The sequence below is a fragment of the Chlorocebus sabaeus genome, chromosome 10 (assembly GCF_047675955.1).
Source record: "Chlorocebus sabaeus isolate Y175 chromosome 10, mChlSab1.0.hap1, whole genome shotgun sequence".
NCBI classification, from domain to species: Eukaryota; Metazoa; Chordata; class Mammalia; order Primates; family Cercopithecidae; genus Chlorocebus; species Chlorocebus sabaeus.
In genome coordinates, this window is record NC_132913.1 from 104,657,154 (window position 1) to 104,677,161 (window position 20,008).

General features: G+C 40.6%; 2 long non-coding RNA genes across 4 annotated transcripts in view; one reads left to right on the forward strand and one right to left on the reverse strand.

Moving 5' to 3' along the window:
• LOC103217841 (uncharacterized) overlaps positions 1–20,008 on the forward strand; it is a 368,206-nt gene that overhangs the window by 304,493 nt on the left and 43,705 nt on the right. The window lies entirely within an intron of this gene.
• Positions 1–20,008, reverse strand: part of LOC103217838 (uncharacterized) — a 487,886-nt gene that overhangs the window by 2,258 nt on the left and 465,620 nt on the right. For all 3 annotated transcript variants that reach the window (XR_005241432.2, XR_012094310.1, XR_005241431.2), the window contains 3 exons: positions 19,662–19,839; positions 16,694–16,762; positions 16,132–16,233 (listed from right to left, as the gene is read on the reverse strand). This is a non-coding gene — a long non-coding RNA (uncharacterized lncRNA). The remainder of the gene's footprint in view (positions 1–16,131; positions 16,234–16,693; positions 16,763–19,661; positions 19,840–20,008) is intronic.

Genomic DNA, 20,008 nt, shown 5'->3' on the forward strand with positions numbered 1-20,008 from the left:
AGCTGGGATTACAGGCTCCCACCATGTTGTCCAGCTAATTTTTGTATTTTTAATAGAGACAGGGTTTTGCCATGTTGGCCAGGCTGGTCTTGAACTCCTGACCTCAGGTGATCCGCTCACCTTGGCCTCCCAAAGTGCTAGGATGACAGGCGTGAGCCACTGTGCCTGGCAAGTTTTCTTGCTTTTGAAAAAGATATGTAGAAAGAGAAAGCCTTTTCTTTTTCTGGAACTTGTGACATCTGCATGTGATGTCTGGAACTTCAGCAACCATCTTGTGACTGTGAGAGGGATGAGCCTAAGGATAATGCTGATAGATTGAGAATAGTAAAGCAGAAAGAGGGAAAAAAAACACTTGGATCCTTGATGATATCTCTGAGTCACTGAAGGAACCCATTTTGAAACCATGTTAACTTTGAGCTTCCTGTTCAATAAGAAGGGAACTTGATAAATTGTTCTTCTTATTTAAACAATTTAGAAGTAGAGTTATACTTTATATATAATTGTGCCAAAGAACGAAAAAACAAGAAGCCCTAAGAATGTTATTTTTTGACTCATTTCCCTCCCTCTCAATAGAGGAGGAAATTTCTGCTATCAGAATATCTTCATCCTCTGCTTGTTAAATCCTGTGCTATATATTTTGGGAGGGGAAAACCAGACACGCACATCTTTAAAAGATCTAAGGCCTGTAATAAATGTCTAAATTTCTCTTCAGCATATTTTTGTGTTTGCAGATTCAGAGACAAAAGACTTTAATCTCGGCTGCTAAATCCCCCTTTTAAAATTAAATTTAAAGTAACATTTGAGGCTGTGTATATTGGCTGCAGATTCCTCCCCATATTCTTCCGGGGAGTTACCCACCAATGACATGAGAGTCCCTCTCTATAATAAAGTAGCTTTAAAAAAAATAGCTGCTTATTAAGGCAGAGATTCTAATATTAGCCTACTATTTCACTGAATAAAGGAATTGGGTGTCTTTTGTACAAACTTGAGGGTCTGGATGTATTTCTGCACTTTTCTTCAATGCTTTACAGAATCTTAAAATAGCATTCCCCCTCCTTTCCCTCCATCTCCATGCAACCACAACAGAATGTGAGGTACTGGTTTGGGGCTTTGGAACCGGTATATGTTATGTTCAATTTTATTTTCCATGCTTAAATGAAGCTAGTTCCTTCCTCTTTCATTTGGGATGTAAGAGGGGAAATGAATATTATTTTTAAATATGACTCGGTGTTCTGCCCGTCTGTCTGTGGCCATCGGGAAAGTGGGATGTTGGGGGTAAAAAAATATGGAAAAGGAGTGTCCAGGGAAAGTATTTCAGAGATCATGGATTTGTCTATTTTGTCTATAGCCTGCTAGGAGTTACAAAAGAAAGGAAGAGGCTTTTTCTGTCTGTAACATTATACAGCCTTGGTCTACACCAAACACCAGGGGCAGGGGGAAATGGATGGGTGGAGTGGGTTGACAACTTGTAGGAAAAGTTCTGATTTTGTGGTAGTCTGAGAATGCCAATGAATGTTTATATATTTAATTTTGAGAGTGGAATTTCACTAACTCTCCTGGGAATTGAAAATAGGGCTTTATTTAATCTTCTCCCTTTGCAGTGGGAAAGAAAAGAAAAGGAAAGAGCTGAAGGAACTATAAAGAAGCGAAGGAAGAAGGAAATGCAGAGAATATTTCATTCACCCTTTCATGCTGTGGAGAAGGAAAGTGAGACCCAGAGCCAGGAAGTGAGTCCTCCAGGGTCACACAGTGGCTGACAGCAGAAAAGGCATTGTGGTGAGTGGTGAGAGCAGGAGCCTGACTCCGGGTTCCAGCCTGTCACTGCCTGGCTGTGTGACTGTGGGTTAGTCTCATAACCTTGCCGAGTCCTACATTCCTCAGCTGTACAATGGAGATAGCCACAGTGCCTTTTTCATGGGCTTGCTATGAAGATTAGATGGGTTAATACCTTTAATGAGCTGAGCACCTGGCAAATGATACATGCTCAATAGATTCAGCTTGAAGGAAGCCTCAACTCAGAAGGAAGCCGTGGAAAGCATGATGCCGACCCTGCCCTACTCTTCCTCCCCTCTATTCTCATCCTTCCACGTGCCCCATTCATAGGTGGCTGAGACAGCAGAGACTCCTCTAAGGAGGAAGAATGAACTTGAGTTTTCAGCCTGGGAACCTCAGACACGACAGAAATAGTAACGAATCACTTTGTCTATTAAGCACCTGGGGAGCACCCTGACATATTCCCCATCTTGTATTTTGCTAGATTTGAGTTTCCCCGGGGGACATTCTGTTCTCTGTTTCTTTTTCTCTCATCTTAGTTCCTTTCTTTACAAGAAGAATCTAACTTGCCAGACACGGCTTAAGTGACATGTGACTGGAGAAGGCCCATGCTCAGGGGTATAGATTTTAAGATGCAGCTGCCTGTTAATGGACTTGATGAAAAGACTGGGTAAGATATCATTCATTTTTTGTAGAGGAGACAAAGATCAGATTGTGGGGAGGTGATGAGAGATTCCTCCATAAGCAGAGCTGGAGACTCCTGTGTATCAGGTATCTTGTGCCTGGCAGTCTCCACAAATCCACCAGTATTTGCTTCTCTCCCTCCATTGCAGCCTCTAAAAGGTTAGATAATAACAAAGGCAAGAGTCATGTCGCAGAAGGGGATCAAGGCAAGAAAGCACAGCTGTTACCTGACTCTCCTATTAAGCCAGACCTCAAGTTTAGCTTGAGGCACAAGCAAAGGGAGGTGGAGGAATTATCAGGGAGCAAGGCCTGGAGGAAATGAAATACTGTGAAGAGCTGATGTTGGGCAGCCACTGCACCACACGCCACACGCCAATTCATTGGCTCTCCACGCTTCTCTGTGAGCCATCATCCTCTTGTTCATTTTGCAGATGGGCAAGAGGCCATGGCGTGTCCAGCATGCTCTGGCAGCTCACCCTGTTGGTCTCTGAAGCTCCCCACCCTCTCTGCCTTCGGAGGAAATCCAGACATTATGCACAAATTTGCACAGCTCAGGGGTCTGCCTGCCTCCGGGGCCTTGCCTCTCACAGCCCACTTTTCACTGCAAGCTTCAATGGAACGGAAGAGGAGCTATCCTTGGGTTGCTGGGCAGAGAAGAAGAAACAGGTTTAGGCAGATGAAGTGCTCAAGATAGTCCAGGAAGGGCCACAGGGCTTGAGAGGGAGACAGGCCTGGAACCAAAGACAAACAACCCCTTCATCATTGTGCCTGGGCCAGTACTGACTCAGCTGCTTCTGTGTGCGGTGGAGGAAATTGCGGCTTTGGGTAGCTGGGAAGTTCTTCCAGATCCCATGTTGAAAGAAAAGTTCAGTCCCCAGCCTCAAACCACCAAGGAAGTCTGTTCTGCAGCAGTCCAGGAGCTGGTGTGAAGGGGTTGAGGCCCTGCTATGCCTTGCATTCGGGGATTCTCAGCCGGAAAGAAACATTTCCTGTTATCTGTGGGTTTTAGTTCTTCCCGCTTTGGAAGTAAAGGAGAAAAAAAATATTACCAATGATCTGTGGGTTTGGAAGTATACATGGTCTTGTGGGGCCAGAGTAAGTGGAATAAAATTAAGTTGTAGTGATGCTAATGGTTCCACCTTGTTTGAGCAAAATGACCAGAAAGGAGAGGAGAGATCAGCTGAGCCCAGAGGATGGAAGCCAAGATGGGTGATTAGAGAACTAATTTGTTTAACAAATAGTTATGGTGTCTCTCTGGGCAGGTTACTATGGCAAGACACATAGAACTTTCTTTTCCTTTGTATTCTTTTCTTCTCCTTATTTTTCTTGTCCTTTCTTTTCCTTTACTGATTTTCCTATTAATAAAAGTAGAACATTATATAACTGATGTCAGGCCTCTGAGCCCAAGCTAAGCCATCATATCCCCCACGAGCTGCATGTACACATCCAGATGGCCTGAAGTAACTGAAGAATCACAAAAGACGTGAAAATGGCCTGTTCCTGCCTTAACTGATGACATTCCACCACAAAAGAAGTGCAAATGGCCAGTCCTTGCCTTCACTGATGAGATTACCTTGTGAAATTCCTTCTTCTGGCTCATCCTGGCTCAAAAGATCCCCCACTGAGCACCTTGTGACCCCCGTCCCTGCCCGTCAGAGAGCAACACCCTTTGACTGTAATTTTCCACTACCCACCCAAATCTTATCAAAGGGCCCCACCCCTATCTCCCATCGCTGACTCTCTTTTCGGACTCAGCCCGCCTGCACCCAGGTGATTAAAAAGCTTTATTGCTCACACAAAGCCTGTTTGGTGGTCCCTTCACCTGGACGCACATGAAACCTGAGACAAGAAGTCAAATTATATGCAGATATATTTAAAAAAAATGATACCCCCACCCCCACCATTCTATCCTTCTGAGGAAACTGAAGTTAACAGAAGGACAGGCACCTTTCAATATCTTTCTGTTATCTAAAATGTTAAGACTAATCCCTATTTTTTTAGGAGTCAACTCATCTTAGAGGCAAGAACATGCATGTAAAGAAATAATTACAGCATAAAGGTTTTATACTTATAAGGGTTTTATAAGTGACTGAGATGGTAGGGCCTCTGTGGAGTGAGGCTGTGAAAATGCTGGAGATCTGGGGAGAACTGAGAAAGACTGAATAAGATATAAAAGTTTTGAGAAGAGGTGCAAGTCAGGTTACCAAGATGCTGTTATTTAAATTCCTTCTTTCTCACAGAAGCTCGGAACAGAAAGGTCCTTAGAGACCAGTGGTCCAGACCTTTAGAGATGCGTTCACCCTAATGGCTCTCCAGCCTCCCTGGGGTTGCCTCCAGGGCCAGAGACTGCTCAGATCTCGCTCCTGAACAGCCACTGCTCCCCCTGCTCCCTATCAACAGGCACACCAGACTCTTTCAAACACTCTTTATATTTTATGCTTATATGTTATAAAATTTTTATGCATTTGTTCTCTTCCTCTTCTGTATGGTTTAAGCAACCTGAGGGCAGGGGATGTGTTTTGCTTATTTTTGCTGACTGAGTGATGGAATGAATTACTTAATTATTCAAGAAAAGAAAAACCAACATATCCTAGGCCCTCTTATTTGAATACATGGAGTCGGCCATGGGAAAGGATTAAAACCTGAACTTCTTCCTGGACTTCACAGTTTCCTCTGGATATGCTGATTCCTACATTTTTCCTGAGATCCTTCCAATTGAGGAAGAGATTCTCCATGCTCCCCTTTGGTTATATCTAAGGATCTATGCAGTGTAAGCCAAAAATAAAATTCTAAGCACTGCAACTGACTGAATGGACCCCCTGTTGGCTCAGGGGATAGGAAACAAACCTGAAAAACTAGTTCAGGCCATGATAGGAAGAGGGGCTTGGATGTGCCTAGTTATACTCTTCTCCCTCAGGCACAACTAACCAGCGTTAACATTAAAATAGAACTCATAAGACTGACAAAACAGACTCTTTGTTACAATAACATGCCAAATTCCAACCTAACGGTGGTATAGCATCACATGACAGATAGCAGGACATGAAGTATGTATATTACCCCAAAATATATTTATCTGGCATATTTTGAAGAGGCCCTGCAAAGCTGTCTTTTGTGGAGGAAATTTGCATTCTGAAGAGAATCCCCTTCCTTTACTAGGTTATTTCTGGAGAGTCTGACAACTTTTAAGTACTGATAAGAGACATTTACCATCTATTCTCTCTGAAGCCTGCTACCTGGAGGCTTCATGTGTGTAATAAGAACCCTGGTGGGCTGGGCGTGGTGGCTCACACTTGTAATCCCAGCACTTTGGGAGGCCCAGGCAGGTGGATCACGAGGTCAGGAGTTCAATACCAACTTGGCCAAGATGGTGAAACCCCATCTCTACTAAAAATACAAAAAAATTAGCTGGGCGTTGTGGTGGGTGCCTACAATCCCAGTTATTCAGGAGGCTGAGGCAGATAATTGCTTGAACCCAAGAGGCAGAGGTTGCAGTGAGTCGAGATCACGCCACTGTACTCCAGCCTGGGCAACAGAGTGAGACTCCGTCTCAAAAACAAACAAACAAACAACAACAAAAAAAACCTTGGTGGCCAGGTGCAGTGACTCACTCTTGTAATCCTAGCACTTTGGGAGGTGGATCACTGGAGGTCAGGGGTTCAAGACCAGCTTGGCCAACATGGTGAAACCCTATCTCTACTAAAAATACAAAAATTAGCCACGCATGGTGGCACATGCCTGTAATTCCACCTACTTGGGAGGGCTGAGACAGGAGAATCACTTGAATCCGGGAAGCAGAGGTTGCAATGAACTGAGATCACACCACTGCACTCCAGCCTGAGCAACAGAGCGAGACTGTCTCAAAAAAAAAAAAGAAAAAAGAAAAAAAAGAACCTTGGCTTGCACAATCTTTATCTTATCTTAACTAATGCATTACTTTTTTTTAATTTTAATTTTCCATTTAAGTTCTGGGGTACATGTGTAGATGTGTAGGTTTGTCATATAGGTAAACATGTGCCATGGTGGTTTGCTGTACCTATCAAACCACCACCTAGGTATTAAGCCCAGCATGCATTAGCTATTTTTCCTAATACTCTCCCTCTCCCAACTCCACCCGACAGGCCCCAGTGTGTGTTGTTCCCCTCCCTGTGTTCATGTGTTCTCATTGTTCAGCTTCCACTTATAAGTGAGAACATTCAGTGTTTGGTTTTCTTTTCCCGCATTAGTTTGCCAAGGATAATGGCTTCGTTCTTTTTGTGGCTGCATAGTATTCCATGGTGTATAAGTACCACATTGTCTTTATCCAATCTATCATTGATGGGCATTTGGATTGATTCCATGTCTTTGCAATTGCCAATAGTGCTGCAATGAACATATATGTGCATGTATCTTTATAGTAGACGCATTTATATTCCTTTGGAAATATATCCAATAATGGGATTGCTGGGTCAGATGGTTCTGGTTCTAGATCTTTGAAGAATTGCCACATTATCTTCCACAGTTGTTGAACTAATTTACATTCCCACCAACAGTGTAAAAGCATTCTTACTTCTCTGGAACCTTGCCAGTACCTGTAGTTTCTTGCCATTTTAATAATCACCATTCTGACTGGCATGAGATGGTATCTCATTTCTTTAGTCTAACTTCAAACTCTTCAGGCAAAGTTTAACTCTTTCAACCAATTGCCAATTAGAAAATCTTTTACTTCTCTATGACCTGGGGGGCCTGCCAATTCCCCATCGTTGACATATCTCACCTTTCTGAGCCAAACAAATGTATAGTTTCCACGTATTGATTTCTGTTTTTACCTGTAGCTTCTGTCTCCCTAAAATGTATAAAACCAAACTGTAACCCAACCACCTTGGGCATATGTTCTCAGGACCTCCTGAGACTGTGTCATGGGCCATGGTCCTTAATCTTGGCAAAATAAACTTCTAAATTGATTGAGACCTGTCTCAGATACTTTTTGGTTTACAGTAGAAATGTGTATATCATTACATACATTCCACTCAGGTGAAATATAATTGGTATAAAAAGTAAAGATTTAGCTGAATTTCTATAACAAGGCCACTTTCTGCTGAAACAATAGAAGGAAAAACTCAACTTTAGTCCTTCTTGTGGGTTCTTACCCCTCACTCCTGTGTTGATGTGATAGGGTGGGGGAGGCAGAGGAGGCATCTGATCCATACTAACAAACGAAACAAAACATAAGGCTTTACTGATGTCCACAGCAAAGTTATCTTTAATGCTTTAAAGCTGGATCACACTAGGCCTAAGTTCACAGTTTGGACAAAACGGTTGAAGTGTGAGGATGTCATACACAATCAGTTGTTTTTTTCAGATACATCAGGGATTTAAAAATACACATCATTTACATTTTCATCTTGAGAAATTTTCTTCATGGCACACTCTAGAAAACTGAGAGATGAATGGAAAAGGAAAACTTAAAATTAGGAAAAAATGTATATTAGTACTGGTGGTTGTTATGAAGTCTGAATTATCTCCAGGTAACAAATACGGTTACAAAACAAGCAAATGTTACTTTTTATGTAGAAAATAAACTTTATACAGCTACTAATTTAGTATAAAGGAATTGTCACTGAAAAATCCCAGATTATATGAATCAAAATTGAAAGGGAAACAGAGGGTAGCAAGTAAAGATATTCTAAATTATATATTGCATTGGAAAAGTGGATATTGACTTTGATAATCACAGAAAAATAATTAAAGTAACATCTTCGGGAAACATAAAGGTTACCACCAACAAACCAAAAACAAATGTTTTGCCTTTCAAATCATTAGTGCAGAGAAAATAAAACACAACCTAATCCATATATCAAAAGAGAAACTAAAAATGCAGTATAAGAAATGACAAACAGAAAACCTAAAAAATGGGATATATGTATAGAATTATATATGTATACTAATCGTTATATATAAAATTCTGGCCAACCTTAATTGCATGGCTACTATGGGTCAAGCTACTGCTAGATGCTTTGCTCCCATTACTTTTTTTACTTACTCTTTATGGCAACCATAGTAATAGTATATTATTGTTTCAAATATACAAATGAATCAACAGTGAATAAAGCAGTTTCCTGAGGTCACATAGATGTAAAAGGAAGGTTCAGGATCTAAACCCTGACCTCTCTGACTCACAAACTTATTCTTGGTTATTGCATTGTCCCACCTGCACACAACAGAGTGAGAGGCAACACACCAAATCTATCCATTGTGTACTCCCCAATTTAAAGTCAAAGACCTAAATTGTATTATAGTACAAAATATAACATGTTGCTTATAAAATAAATGCCTTAAAGATGGCATGAGAAATACATACACACCATCTGTGTGTGTGTGTGTATGTGTCTGTGTGTATGTGTGTGTCTGTGTATTGGGTAAATAGAACAGAACCAAGAGTGTCAATATAAATTTCAAACAAGATGTAGGATTAAATGACATTAACACAATTGGAAAAATTTCATATTGATCAATGACATAATCCATGAAGAAATTACCTTTATACACTGAAAATTTCACGACAAACTATAAAAGTCAAATTCGGGAGTTCGAGACCAGTCTGACCAACATGGAGAAACCCCGTTTCTACTGAAAATACAAAATTAGCCGGGTGTGGTGGTGCGTGCCTGTAATCCTGCTACTCAGGAGGCTGAGGCAGGAGAATTGCTTGAACCTGGGAGGCAGAGGTTGCAGTGAGCCAAGATCGTGCCATTGCACTCCAGCCTGGGCAACAAGAGCGAAACTCTGTCTCAAAAAAAAAAAAAAAAAAAAGATCAAAATCGCTAAAATGACTAGAAATACAATATGAGAAAAAATATAAGAAAAAGTGAACACAAAGGTATTATGAGACACTCTAACATAAATATCAGTTTTTGATAGATTATATAGATCATGAGTTCTCATCACTTAGCTCTCATTTGTAAGTGAGAACATGCAGTATTTGGTTTTCTGTTCCTGTGTTAGTTTGCTAAGGATAATAGCCTCCAGCTTCATCCATGTTCCCGCAAAAGACATGTTCTTGAGGAAGGAGGGTGGGAGGAGGGAGAGGAGCAGAAAAAATAATGAATGGGTACCAGGTTTAGTACCTGGGTGACAAAGTAATCTGTACAACAAGCCCCATGACACGAGTTTGCCTATATAACAAACTTGTACCTGTATCCCTGAACCTAAAAGTTAAAGTAAAATGTAAGTGAAAAAACAATAATATAGATCAAAAATAAAGTCAGGGAAACTGTAAACAACAATATTAGTTATATTAAAACATATGCATAAATATATAAAATGTATATGCACATATATTTATGTATCTAATATAATTCCACTTCCTTCGTGGAAGGAGTCTGGGGCTATCTGAAAAACAGGCTCCATAGCTTCTTTCCACTTGCCCATAGAATGCTCTCAAATACTATTAATATACTGCATTAGAAAGAACATCTTAATAAATTTATAAAAGCTAATATTTAGACAACATTTTTGCACTAACATATAGGTGACCTATCAATTAAAAATGACATCAAAATTAAAAATGTATAAAACAACAACTAGCAATTTAAAAACTCATGCAAAACATGAATGTAAGAGGAAATCAAAATTGCAATGAACATTTATTAGAAAATATTGCATTCCTACACTACTACAAAACATGAAATTACTAAATGTATGCAATGTAGCCAAGCCTTACCTAAAAGCAAATTCATAATCTTAAATGTTTTCCTTATTGATAAAAGAGAATAAAAATAATGGAACCAAGCATTCACCTTAATTATTTGGAAAAAGAAACAGAAAAAAAACAGGAGGAAATATATAATAGCAAATACAGAAATCCAAGAACAAGGAAACCAAAATACGAGTCCAATAAAGTCAATGATTAAACCTAGGATTTAATCTTTCGATTAAAACAAATCTAACACATATAATTTGAAAAAAATCTTTTAAAATGTTGGTGCCCAACTATCCTAATTATTATTCTCGTACTCTCAACTCATGTAAGTTCTCAGTGTCTCTCCTTCAGTATAGTTCAAGGAACTCTGGTCTTACCACTTTGATCCAATTCACCAGAGCATTTCAAGCTGGCCCCATGGTTTGACTACCAGAAGGCCTCCAAGGGAAATAGGCCGCCAAGGAAATGAGCTTCAGTAAAAGCTTTTAACGAAAAGCTTTTACCATGAGCTCCATCTTCATGGTAGGGCTGGTCTCAGACAAGAGATATGCACCATCAGGTCTTTCCCCAAGACCAACGTCTGGGTGAATGCAGCCCAATAACAGGGGAGAGGGCTTTCCCTTGGTACGGAAGAGTATACTCTGTATGTTACTGTCCTGATTTGCTCTATACAAAATGGGTGCTCAATTTTTGAAGATCGAGTCTTAGCAGAAAGTTGCTTATTTTTGCCTACATCATACTGTCTCAACAGATTTGGCTTCTTCTATCCTTGTGTCATCACTGAAGCACAGAAGCATGGGTGTGAAGCAGGAAACTTAAAGACAACAGTAGAAACCAGAAAGCAGAAAAAAGGAACAAGAAAGAAGGCTCCCTGCAAACCCCAACCCTTTGAATATGTCCAAATTCATCAAATTGTACAGTAGCAGGTACAGTTTTTTTGTTTACCAACCCTACCTTAATAAAGCTGTTTAGAAAAAAAAAAAAAAAGACTATGGAATATATCCAAAATACTGGGATATTTCAGAAATGAAAGCTGATTAAACATAATGATTGGTCTATTAAAACAAAAAGACCATCCCTTCTGTCCCAAGTAATCAAATAACTCAGAATAGTGAATATACTGTTAGCCCTCTCTGTTGCTCATGCATTGTGCTGAAGACTTCAACTCACTGTTTCTTTAAGCAATAGTATGAAAAAAAATCACACTATTTTTTTAAAAGCTCTATTTTGATTCCTTTTTAAATTATTTACTTTTTTAAAATTTTACTTTTTGAGCCAGTCTTCCTCTATTGCCCATGCCGGAGTGCAGTGGTGCAATCATAGCTCACTGCAGCTTGAGCTTCTGGGCTTAGGCCATCCTCCCACTTCAGCTTCCCGAGATGCTGGGACTACAGGCCTATGCCACTATGCCCAGCTAATTTAAAAAAAAATTTTTTTTTTGTAGAGACGAGGTCTTATTTTGTTGTCCAGGCTGGTCTCAAACTCCCGCGCTCAAGCCATCCTCCCACCTCAGCCTCCCAAAGTGCTGGGATTATAAGTGTGAGCCTCTGCACTTGGCCCTTTTCTACTTTTGAAGAAACAGAGGCTTAGAGAGGTTATAAGAACCTTTCTAAATTCATCCAATCAATGACCAAAGGAGAATGGAAACCCAGGCAGCTAGTGTCCAGCATTCAGCATCTCGCTCTCTCTTACCCCTGGTCTGTATCATGTTTCCAAAGAAAGCAACTTCTACCCTTACAGGATCACTCTTGAGAACTCTGACCTTCCTTCCACTCCAGTTAACTTCTCTGCATGGGAGGGGGAGATGTTTTTGACTGATGAGACAGAGAAGAATCATCATCCACTGATCCATGTTCCTGCTTGACTGCAGTGAACAAAGTTAAAAGTCGGAATACATGGGGCCTCACTCTCCACACTGCCCCCAACTCCAAGAGCCTCTCCATCCCTGGACAAGGAGAAGGTACAGTTTCCCTCGTGTCTAAGTAAGCATCAGCTCTGCAAATGCAACTCAGCCTTGGGTTCCAACGTTTCAACTTAAGAGGAAATATAAGGTTGCCACCTACTTTGGCTTCAGATTTTAATGTGCTCTCCAGGTCAATTTCCCAAGTAATTAAGCTGATGATCTCTAGTGAATTCTTGGGTCTAGGTATCAATTAGTTCAAAGCTTTGAAAAGCAAGGATGTGAGTATTAGCCTGAAACTCATCCGTTCATACACCACAGTGGGCTTCCGCCCACGCTCCTGGCTCTAAGAAACTAAATCTTGAGCCTCTTACATGACACTTTAACATGCTGTGAACATATGCCTAGATAAATGTCGGGGAACCCACTAAATAAAGCACTGCTCTATCAATGCACAGGACAGCTACATTCCAAAGACTTCCTCTCTGAAGATTTCTGTAAGATCAAGCAGAGGATAACTCAAGTAAAGGGGAAATGCTTTCCTTAACTTATTCCTATGTACATAAGGTTCCATGTCAGCTCATTAGGGCAGAGCCACATAACTCTCTCCTCCCTTTGGGGCAGATGAGCTCCAAACATCTGTCCAGCCAGGCAGAGTTCCTGGAATTATGGGCAAAATATCCAGGTCGCATATGAGACAAATTCCCTAGCAGAGGAATAAGGCAAACTTTGTCTTAGGATGCTTTCTCATAAACACAGGAAGTATCATAAAATAATAATTTCAACCCATTTTTACTCAAAGAGATGAGTGAACTGATGAATTAAATAATTAAATTAGGTTTTGACATTTTCTTAACAAGAAACAGATCGCTGCAATTAGAAGAGTTTGCAGAGTAATTATTTCACATTGCTAGTTCAGACTGCTTTCACAGAGAGATGGGCGTTTCCCTTAACATGTGGCCAAGACATAGGACAAAATGGGTGTATTTTGGATAGAAACACGGAAACATGAAGAGGTATATGCTTTGTATACAGTGGCTAAATTGTCTGGTCAGCTGTTTCTAACAGCAGGGGTGCAAATAGGTCTTGATAACTTCATGTTCTGTTTCAGATTTATGATCCATTAAAAATATTTACAGTTTTAAAGCCCCAGGGCCATGATTGTGCCATAGGCTGTTATTCCGAGGCAGCACATTGGAACTCGTTTACTGTGTGTGATTTTTATTTTCTAAAGATTTCTCTTCTTTCTTCTGTTGTCTCCCTCCTTCCCTCTCTTTCATTTTCTCTTTTCTTTTTTGAACGAGGAATTTTGCTCTTTGTCAGAAGGTGATAAAGAAGGCAACAATGACCTTGAATTCCTGTTCACATCCAAATTGTATTGGGATGTAGAACTCAGCTCCATCTGGGAGTAGTTCTCCGGTAATGAGAAAATTCATACCAGGCCCTATTTTCAGCCTGAGAGTCCCCTTCCAGCCCCTTGGAAACATCACAGTGGAGAAAGGCCCCCTTAGTGGCACACTCAGCCTCTCATTTCTCCAGAGGGGTTATTTTTGCATATTTCTGGCAGCCTGGCCTCTGACCTATAGCCTGATGTAATAGGGTTCAAGTTAAGTAAAGTCAACAGTTGCCTGGCCTATTATTATGTTTACCCTTGGTCCTTCTGCAAGCAGAAAACTTGCTTCTCTAGTAATTCTCAACAGGTTAAACCTCTCTTTGGATCTGCTTCTTCTCTGATTTCTGAATTGGTGAGAATGAGCTACATTAATGGGAAAACTAGGGAAGGATTGAGATGATAAAGAGAAATTAGGAAATACACTGCAAAAAACCTGGCGGAATTAAAGAACTATGGATGAAGAGCCACGGATGTTCACAGAGGCTTCAGGTTCTGAATATGGACGAATATGATGCCGAGATGTGTCCGTTTCAGACACCACTGCACTGAGAAAGGCTAGAGAATGCTAACATCTCATCTTTGGAAAGGATCTTGGAAAGAATTTAACCTGGCGGTTTTGGAATGTTTTTAGTAACTTGATCTTTTCTTTGAGTCTAACTCAGATTTCCAGTTTATAAAACAGATACAATCAACGCTGCCCTAGATAATACCCCAAAAAGGAGGCTGAGGGCCTATATCACCTCTGCCCTCCTTCCCTCACCACACGGCCTCTGAGATGCCTCCTCGAAGCCCCTGTCTAATCAGCATGGAGCAGAGCCTGAAAACCACTGCGAGCACAGCATGTGCCCAGACAGGAGTCACCTCTGCAGGATCCCTGACTCAGCCCCACTCATGAGAATTCCCAGCAGCTTCCCAGCAGCTGGAGCTGCCCTGACTTTCACCATCAGAGTGGCTCTTCGCTACCAGAGCCTCTGAAACAAACCTACCCCTCTGTCCATGTGACAACCTTCAAATATAGGACCACAGCCAGTATGTCTCCTTGTGGTCTCCACACCCCACTGTTTGCATTCGATTATTTGCTCCTTGAAGTCAGGAGTTGTGCCTGTTTTATCTTCACAGTCTCAGTGCCTAATCCAATAGTGAGTAGTAAGCGCTTAATAAATGTTTGTCCTAGATAAAGTGGTGATAGTTACAAGATGACACCTGGATGATTAATAATAAAATAATTATAAAGACTCCAATTATTAAACTAGGCATTGGGTTCAACACTTTATATACAAAATGTATTTCAATTTTTTGGAAACACTTAATAAGCATTATTAACGCTGTTTAATAGAAGAGGAACTGAGGCTTAGTGTTAACTGCCATAGGAGGGCCACACAGCTAGCAAGCAAGAGGAGGAAGCAGGACTTGAGTCCAGGCTTATCTCAGCTTTTAACCACAATGATAGAATCTAGTGGTTGAGGCCAGTGTTGACAGATGTTCAGTAGAGACAAGGGCTGGGGAGGGAAGGATAGGAAGGAGACACTGTGTAAGCAAGTGGAGGAATCCAGAGTTGCTACTTGGGAAATTGTCCTAATAGATGCACTTCTACCATCACCACCACCCTGAGCTCCATTTCTCTTCTTTCCTCCCTTTTCTCTGTCAATTCTCATCTTGACCCAGATTTTTTTTTCTTCCAACAGTCAATGGGTGGATACTGTCTGAATTCCTGAAGGGTTTCTGCTACTAGAACATGACCACCCAGAGCTGTCTGCTCTCCAATGGCTTAGCACAGCAGCAGCAAAGGAGGCGGGAGGCAGGCTGGAGGACATGACATCGCAGATGTATGATACATGTATAGGACAGCCTCTGGCACATGGCAGGTCATCAAATGATTCAGTGTTCTCCCTTCCTTTCAAAATGTCTTCTTGCCAGTTTCCCACAGTCTCTCGTAATTTCCTTCTCTAGAGGCTCTAGTTTTGTCTAGGACTGATTTGACATTCCTGACCATCTGTGGAAAATGATGCCTCCCAGAAGACACCATTCTTTAAGACCTTCCTATCCCAATCAGGACAATAAGCTCTCTCTTAAGGTCAACCCTTACCTTCACCCTGCACTTGTACCTTTCCTCATCATCACTGATGCTCCTTCCTTCTCCATTGAGCCCAATGTTAGCATGTGAGGCTTTTGAGCTTCCTTGTTTCATTATTAATGGAGCTTGAGATTTTGTTTCTTGCTTTGGAAGCTACATTGCAAATAAAGGTAGGGGCAGGAAGTGAGATCTGATTTGCTGTCTGGTGCCAAGGCTATGGTTAGATCTTTGAGGCGAATTTCTAAGTGACTTTGGGTTAGAGTCAGAATACATGTTTAAGGTAAATAGAGAAGAGAACTCTCTCTCAAGTGGGGGAATCTCAGAGACTAGTGTCTTGGAGAGAGGTTTATTGGCTAAATAATAATTCCTTACATATGTTCAGCATTTCACAGCTCACCAAGTACTTCTTTGAGTATTATCCCATTTGATTCTTGAAACAATGCTCTAAGGTAGCTGGGAAAATACCATTGTTCCCATTTTATACACACTCTGCACTCTTCAGTAAGGACAGCAGAACTTATGGGACTTATTCACAGTCATTCAACACTTTATTGTAAGAACCAGGACTGAAACCGAAGTTTTCTGACTTGTGAAGATCATATGAATAAGGCAGGTATGTAACCCACCTGAGAAAATGTCTTCTGCCTTTATGTATTTAGAGAGTGTTAGTCTCTGTCCTCATTTTCTTTCTGAATCCTGGATCTGTGTCCTTTTTTTCATTCACCATGCTGGAAAAATAGATAAAAGGAAGTGATTTGGAGAGAAGGAAGAGAAGAACATGGTTCTTGATCTCCAGGGACTGGTTCTAAGACATGCTTCTGAGGCTGAGGTTGATGCTATTGTGAAACCCAGTATGAAGCATAATCTCGTTAGGTCTAACCAGCAGAGAGTGGGAGAACAGTGTCTCTCTTCACTTCTGCTTCCTTTCCTCCCTCCTTTCCCACCCAGCTTTTGTGGTTTGTTAATTATTTGAGGCAAGGGTATTGGAGGTGCCTAGGCTCTGTCTTCTGACTCAGTCTCATCCCTCCCTGTCCCATAAAAATGTCTCAGAGGCCTTGTGGATCTGAGAATATGAGGCAAACCAACCACCTCGCCCTTTCTAGGCTTGTACATGGGTTTCTGAACTGTCCCCCAACAAACCCTCCCTATGATCCCACCCACCCAGCCACTATTGCCAGCCCAACTTACTGGAAATCTCTGTTCCTCTAAAGCAGACATTGGCTTTGTTCCCAGAGCCAGGCAAAATGGAAATGCTTTCTAAGAAAAACACAAACAAGAGAATTACATCCTGATCTGACCAGTTGGAAATTTCTTCACAGTATAATTTTATTTATTCTTCATCAAGGATGCTTTATCCCTCTTTCTGCAAAGACTGGTCTGCTAGGTCAACAAAGTAACTGATACTTATTTTTTTCCCTAGTTATTAAAAAAAATCCAACCCATATAAATTGCTGTCAATTCTGGTGACTTATACTATAGTTAGAGCTCTGGTATCAAAAATAAATTGATATGATGGTCCTGAAAGAGCAATAGGATCCCCTTTCTTGAAAGACATTTAAAGATTTGAGAAACTCTGAAGTGCCTCTGGACTACGGCCCTCACTCCCCTACTTCACCTACAGCTCAGATTATGTTTTTTAGTAGTATGATTATTGGATTCAACTCACTGCCACCATCTTTGGATAATGCCATCCAAGAGCATGACTATTCTCCAATGTCTAAGTTCTCCAAAAACCTCTTTGTTTTCCTTTGCCCACTGCAGTCCAGTAAATGTTACATTATTTTAGAGGTGACCTAATTTGACCTTCAAATCATCCTTAAAATTGGCTTTCCCACAGTAAAAGAATTTCAGGCCACAGACTGTAACCATTGTGTTTATCTCACACAATATTGTTTTGAAGGCTTCTGTCAACGTAACTCAAGTTTGAAGCACTAAGCTGGCACTTGATATATGTTGCTGAGCAGTCTAGCTACAGGATATACTATTTATTATTTTAGTAGCAATGGGAAGTATATGCCAAGCCTTGTTTTAGATGCTGCAAATGCCATGTGCCTATGAACAGTCCAGTTTTAGACTCTAAAGAAGCTCTTATTACATATTCATATTCCAGTTCATAGATATTTCTCCTAGACTTTGGTTTTCAGATTATTTAACTGTTATGTTTTTACTCAACTTTGTATCAGTTTTTGCTTCATCTCTTTCCTTTGTCCTAATCCTTTGGAAGGAATAGCAACAGCAATGGTGATGAGAAAGAGCCCAAGAAGGGTAGACTTGAATTCTGCTTTTCATTCATTCATTCTGTGATCACCAACTTCTCCCTTTACTTCTCTTATCCCAGCGAATTTATATGTAATATTAGGAGAATAGAAATGCAAGGGACCCCAGGAATAAAATAATTACTTGTCGAAAATAAATGGTCAAAGATGACTATTGTCCAGGTGTTAGAGATGGAAAGGTAAATCAGATTTGATCCCTGACCCTAAGGGGCCAAACAGTCTGGCAGGAAAACAATCTTTGAGCCTAGAGTTTTTTCCTTGTACCCAGCACATGCCTTAAACTTCGTGAGTGCTGGAGAACCAGATGTTAATTTGGGCTTGGAATTTTGAGCTAGTTCTTTTACCATAATTGCTATTTCCAAGTGGAGCTGATCATCTTTATACTTTCTATTTCTAGGGGAGAAAGATATATTCTGGTATAGATCCTAGGTGTTCCCAATTGGCCTATAAATTGACTTCGTGATACAACAGAACAGGCATAAATTAAAATATCCTCTTCTGTTACTCACAAATTCCATACTTTTGGATAAGTCATGTCCCCTTTTGTGCCTCATTTTATCCCACTGATAATAAGAGGTTTGAATTAGATGAGTTCTGTGGTCCCTCCTACTTGAACATTCTTTGAGTTGAAGATCATGGCCACATCACTCAGCCCTGCTACCAGTGCCCAGGCTCTGGCGTTAGGCGTATGTGTCTAAGCTATTTGGTTGTCTCTTTTTCTGCCCCTTTCTCCCTTCAATCCATCCCTAGTATCTGTACACCAGATCCACTGCCTTGGGCCTACCATATATATTACATTGGTGCAAAAGTAACTGTGGTTTTCGTCATTAAAAGTAACCGCAGAAACCACAATTACTTTTGCATCAACCTAATACTTCTGCTTCACAGTTTCTCAGTTCCTTTTTTCCGTCTACTGCATTTCTTCTTGAAATTGGAATCGTTCTCTCCCTGGATTTTACCCAATCCCCCTGAATCGGCAGAGGACTCTCAGCTTCTCTCCTCAGCTTGAACTACATCTCGCTCCTGTGAACTTGTTTTCTTCAAGGCTTTGTAGCCTCTATTTTATAAGCAACACCTATGGACTTCTGAAAAAACTACTTGAGAATGCTATTTTTTATGTTTTACACTCAGCTCCCTATTACCATGTCTTTGTATTTTGACCATTTCTATTACTGTTCAAGGTTACATAACCTCAATATATGCTACAGACTGAATGTGTTTTTGAAATAAGAGGCAGGGGAAAACTGTCATTAGAGGTAGTAAAATATAAAGCTTTTTTCTTTCTTTCACAATCTCCCTTGACTTGTCATGGTCATGTTGTTTTTCAATTTGCTATTTAATGTTCTAAATAAAGAAAAATTGAAATGGTAAATTACTAGCATAGATTTACCATTCATCTTGATATTGTGCAATGACACTTTTAAATGCAAAAATAAGGGTATTTCACTCCTATGAGAGATTACTGAAATCGCACAATTTATACTTCATAGCTTGTACATGCATATATATTTTGCTCTTTTCAGAACACTGTAAGCACTGCACCAAACCAATTCAAGTATTTGTACTTTTCTTCTTAATAATATGCGCATTCTAACAACACTCTCTACCTTTGACTTACTGATGAGTAAGAGAGGACTGAAAAGAAAAGGCACTATGGTTTGCCCTATCTTTCTCTTTCCTTCTATGGTATCATTTTCAGTGCAAATGGTTGACTAATAGAGGAAGTAACATGAGTAATGAAAGATATGACAGAGTCCCTTGCTAATTCTTGTTTCTTAGAATGTCCTTGCCCTCTTTCTGGCTTGAATGAAAAATGTGGCCTCCTGGGACTGTCAGTGGTGTGGTCCCCACGTCCTTAGTCATAGACATAACATACTTACATTGTACTTGATTTGAGTCCCCTCTGAGCTCCCATGCATTGTAGATTCATCAGAATCCTGTGCTCATGGAATTTTATGAACACTATACACAAATGGACGGCAAGAAATGGCAGTAAACACTTTTATTGTAGCTATCTCCTCTGCTCCTGCACACGCTCCATGGTACTGCTGGACTTCACTTACAAAACACAAATACAAAGACAAAATTACTAAGATTACCAAGAATTTTAATTTCAAGATGGCAACAGAGTATTAAACCAAAGGTGAAGTCGTTCTGAGTGTGGGGTTTGTAAGACAGCACTGGTGGCACTCCCAGGAGCTCGTCTTGGCCAGGTCGCACCCTTGAG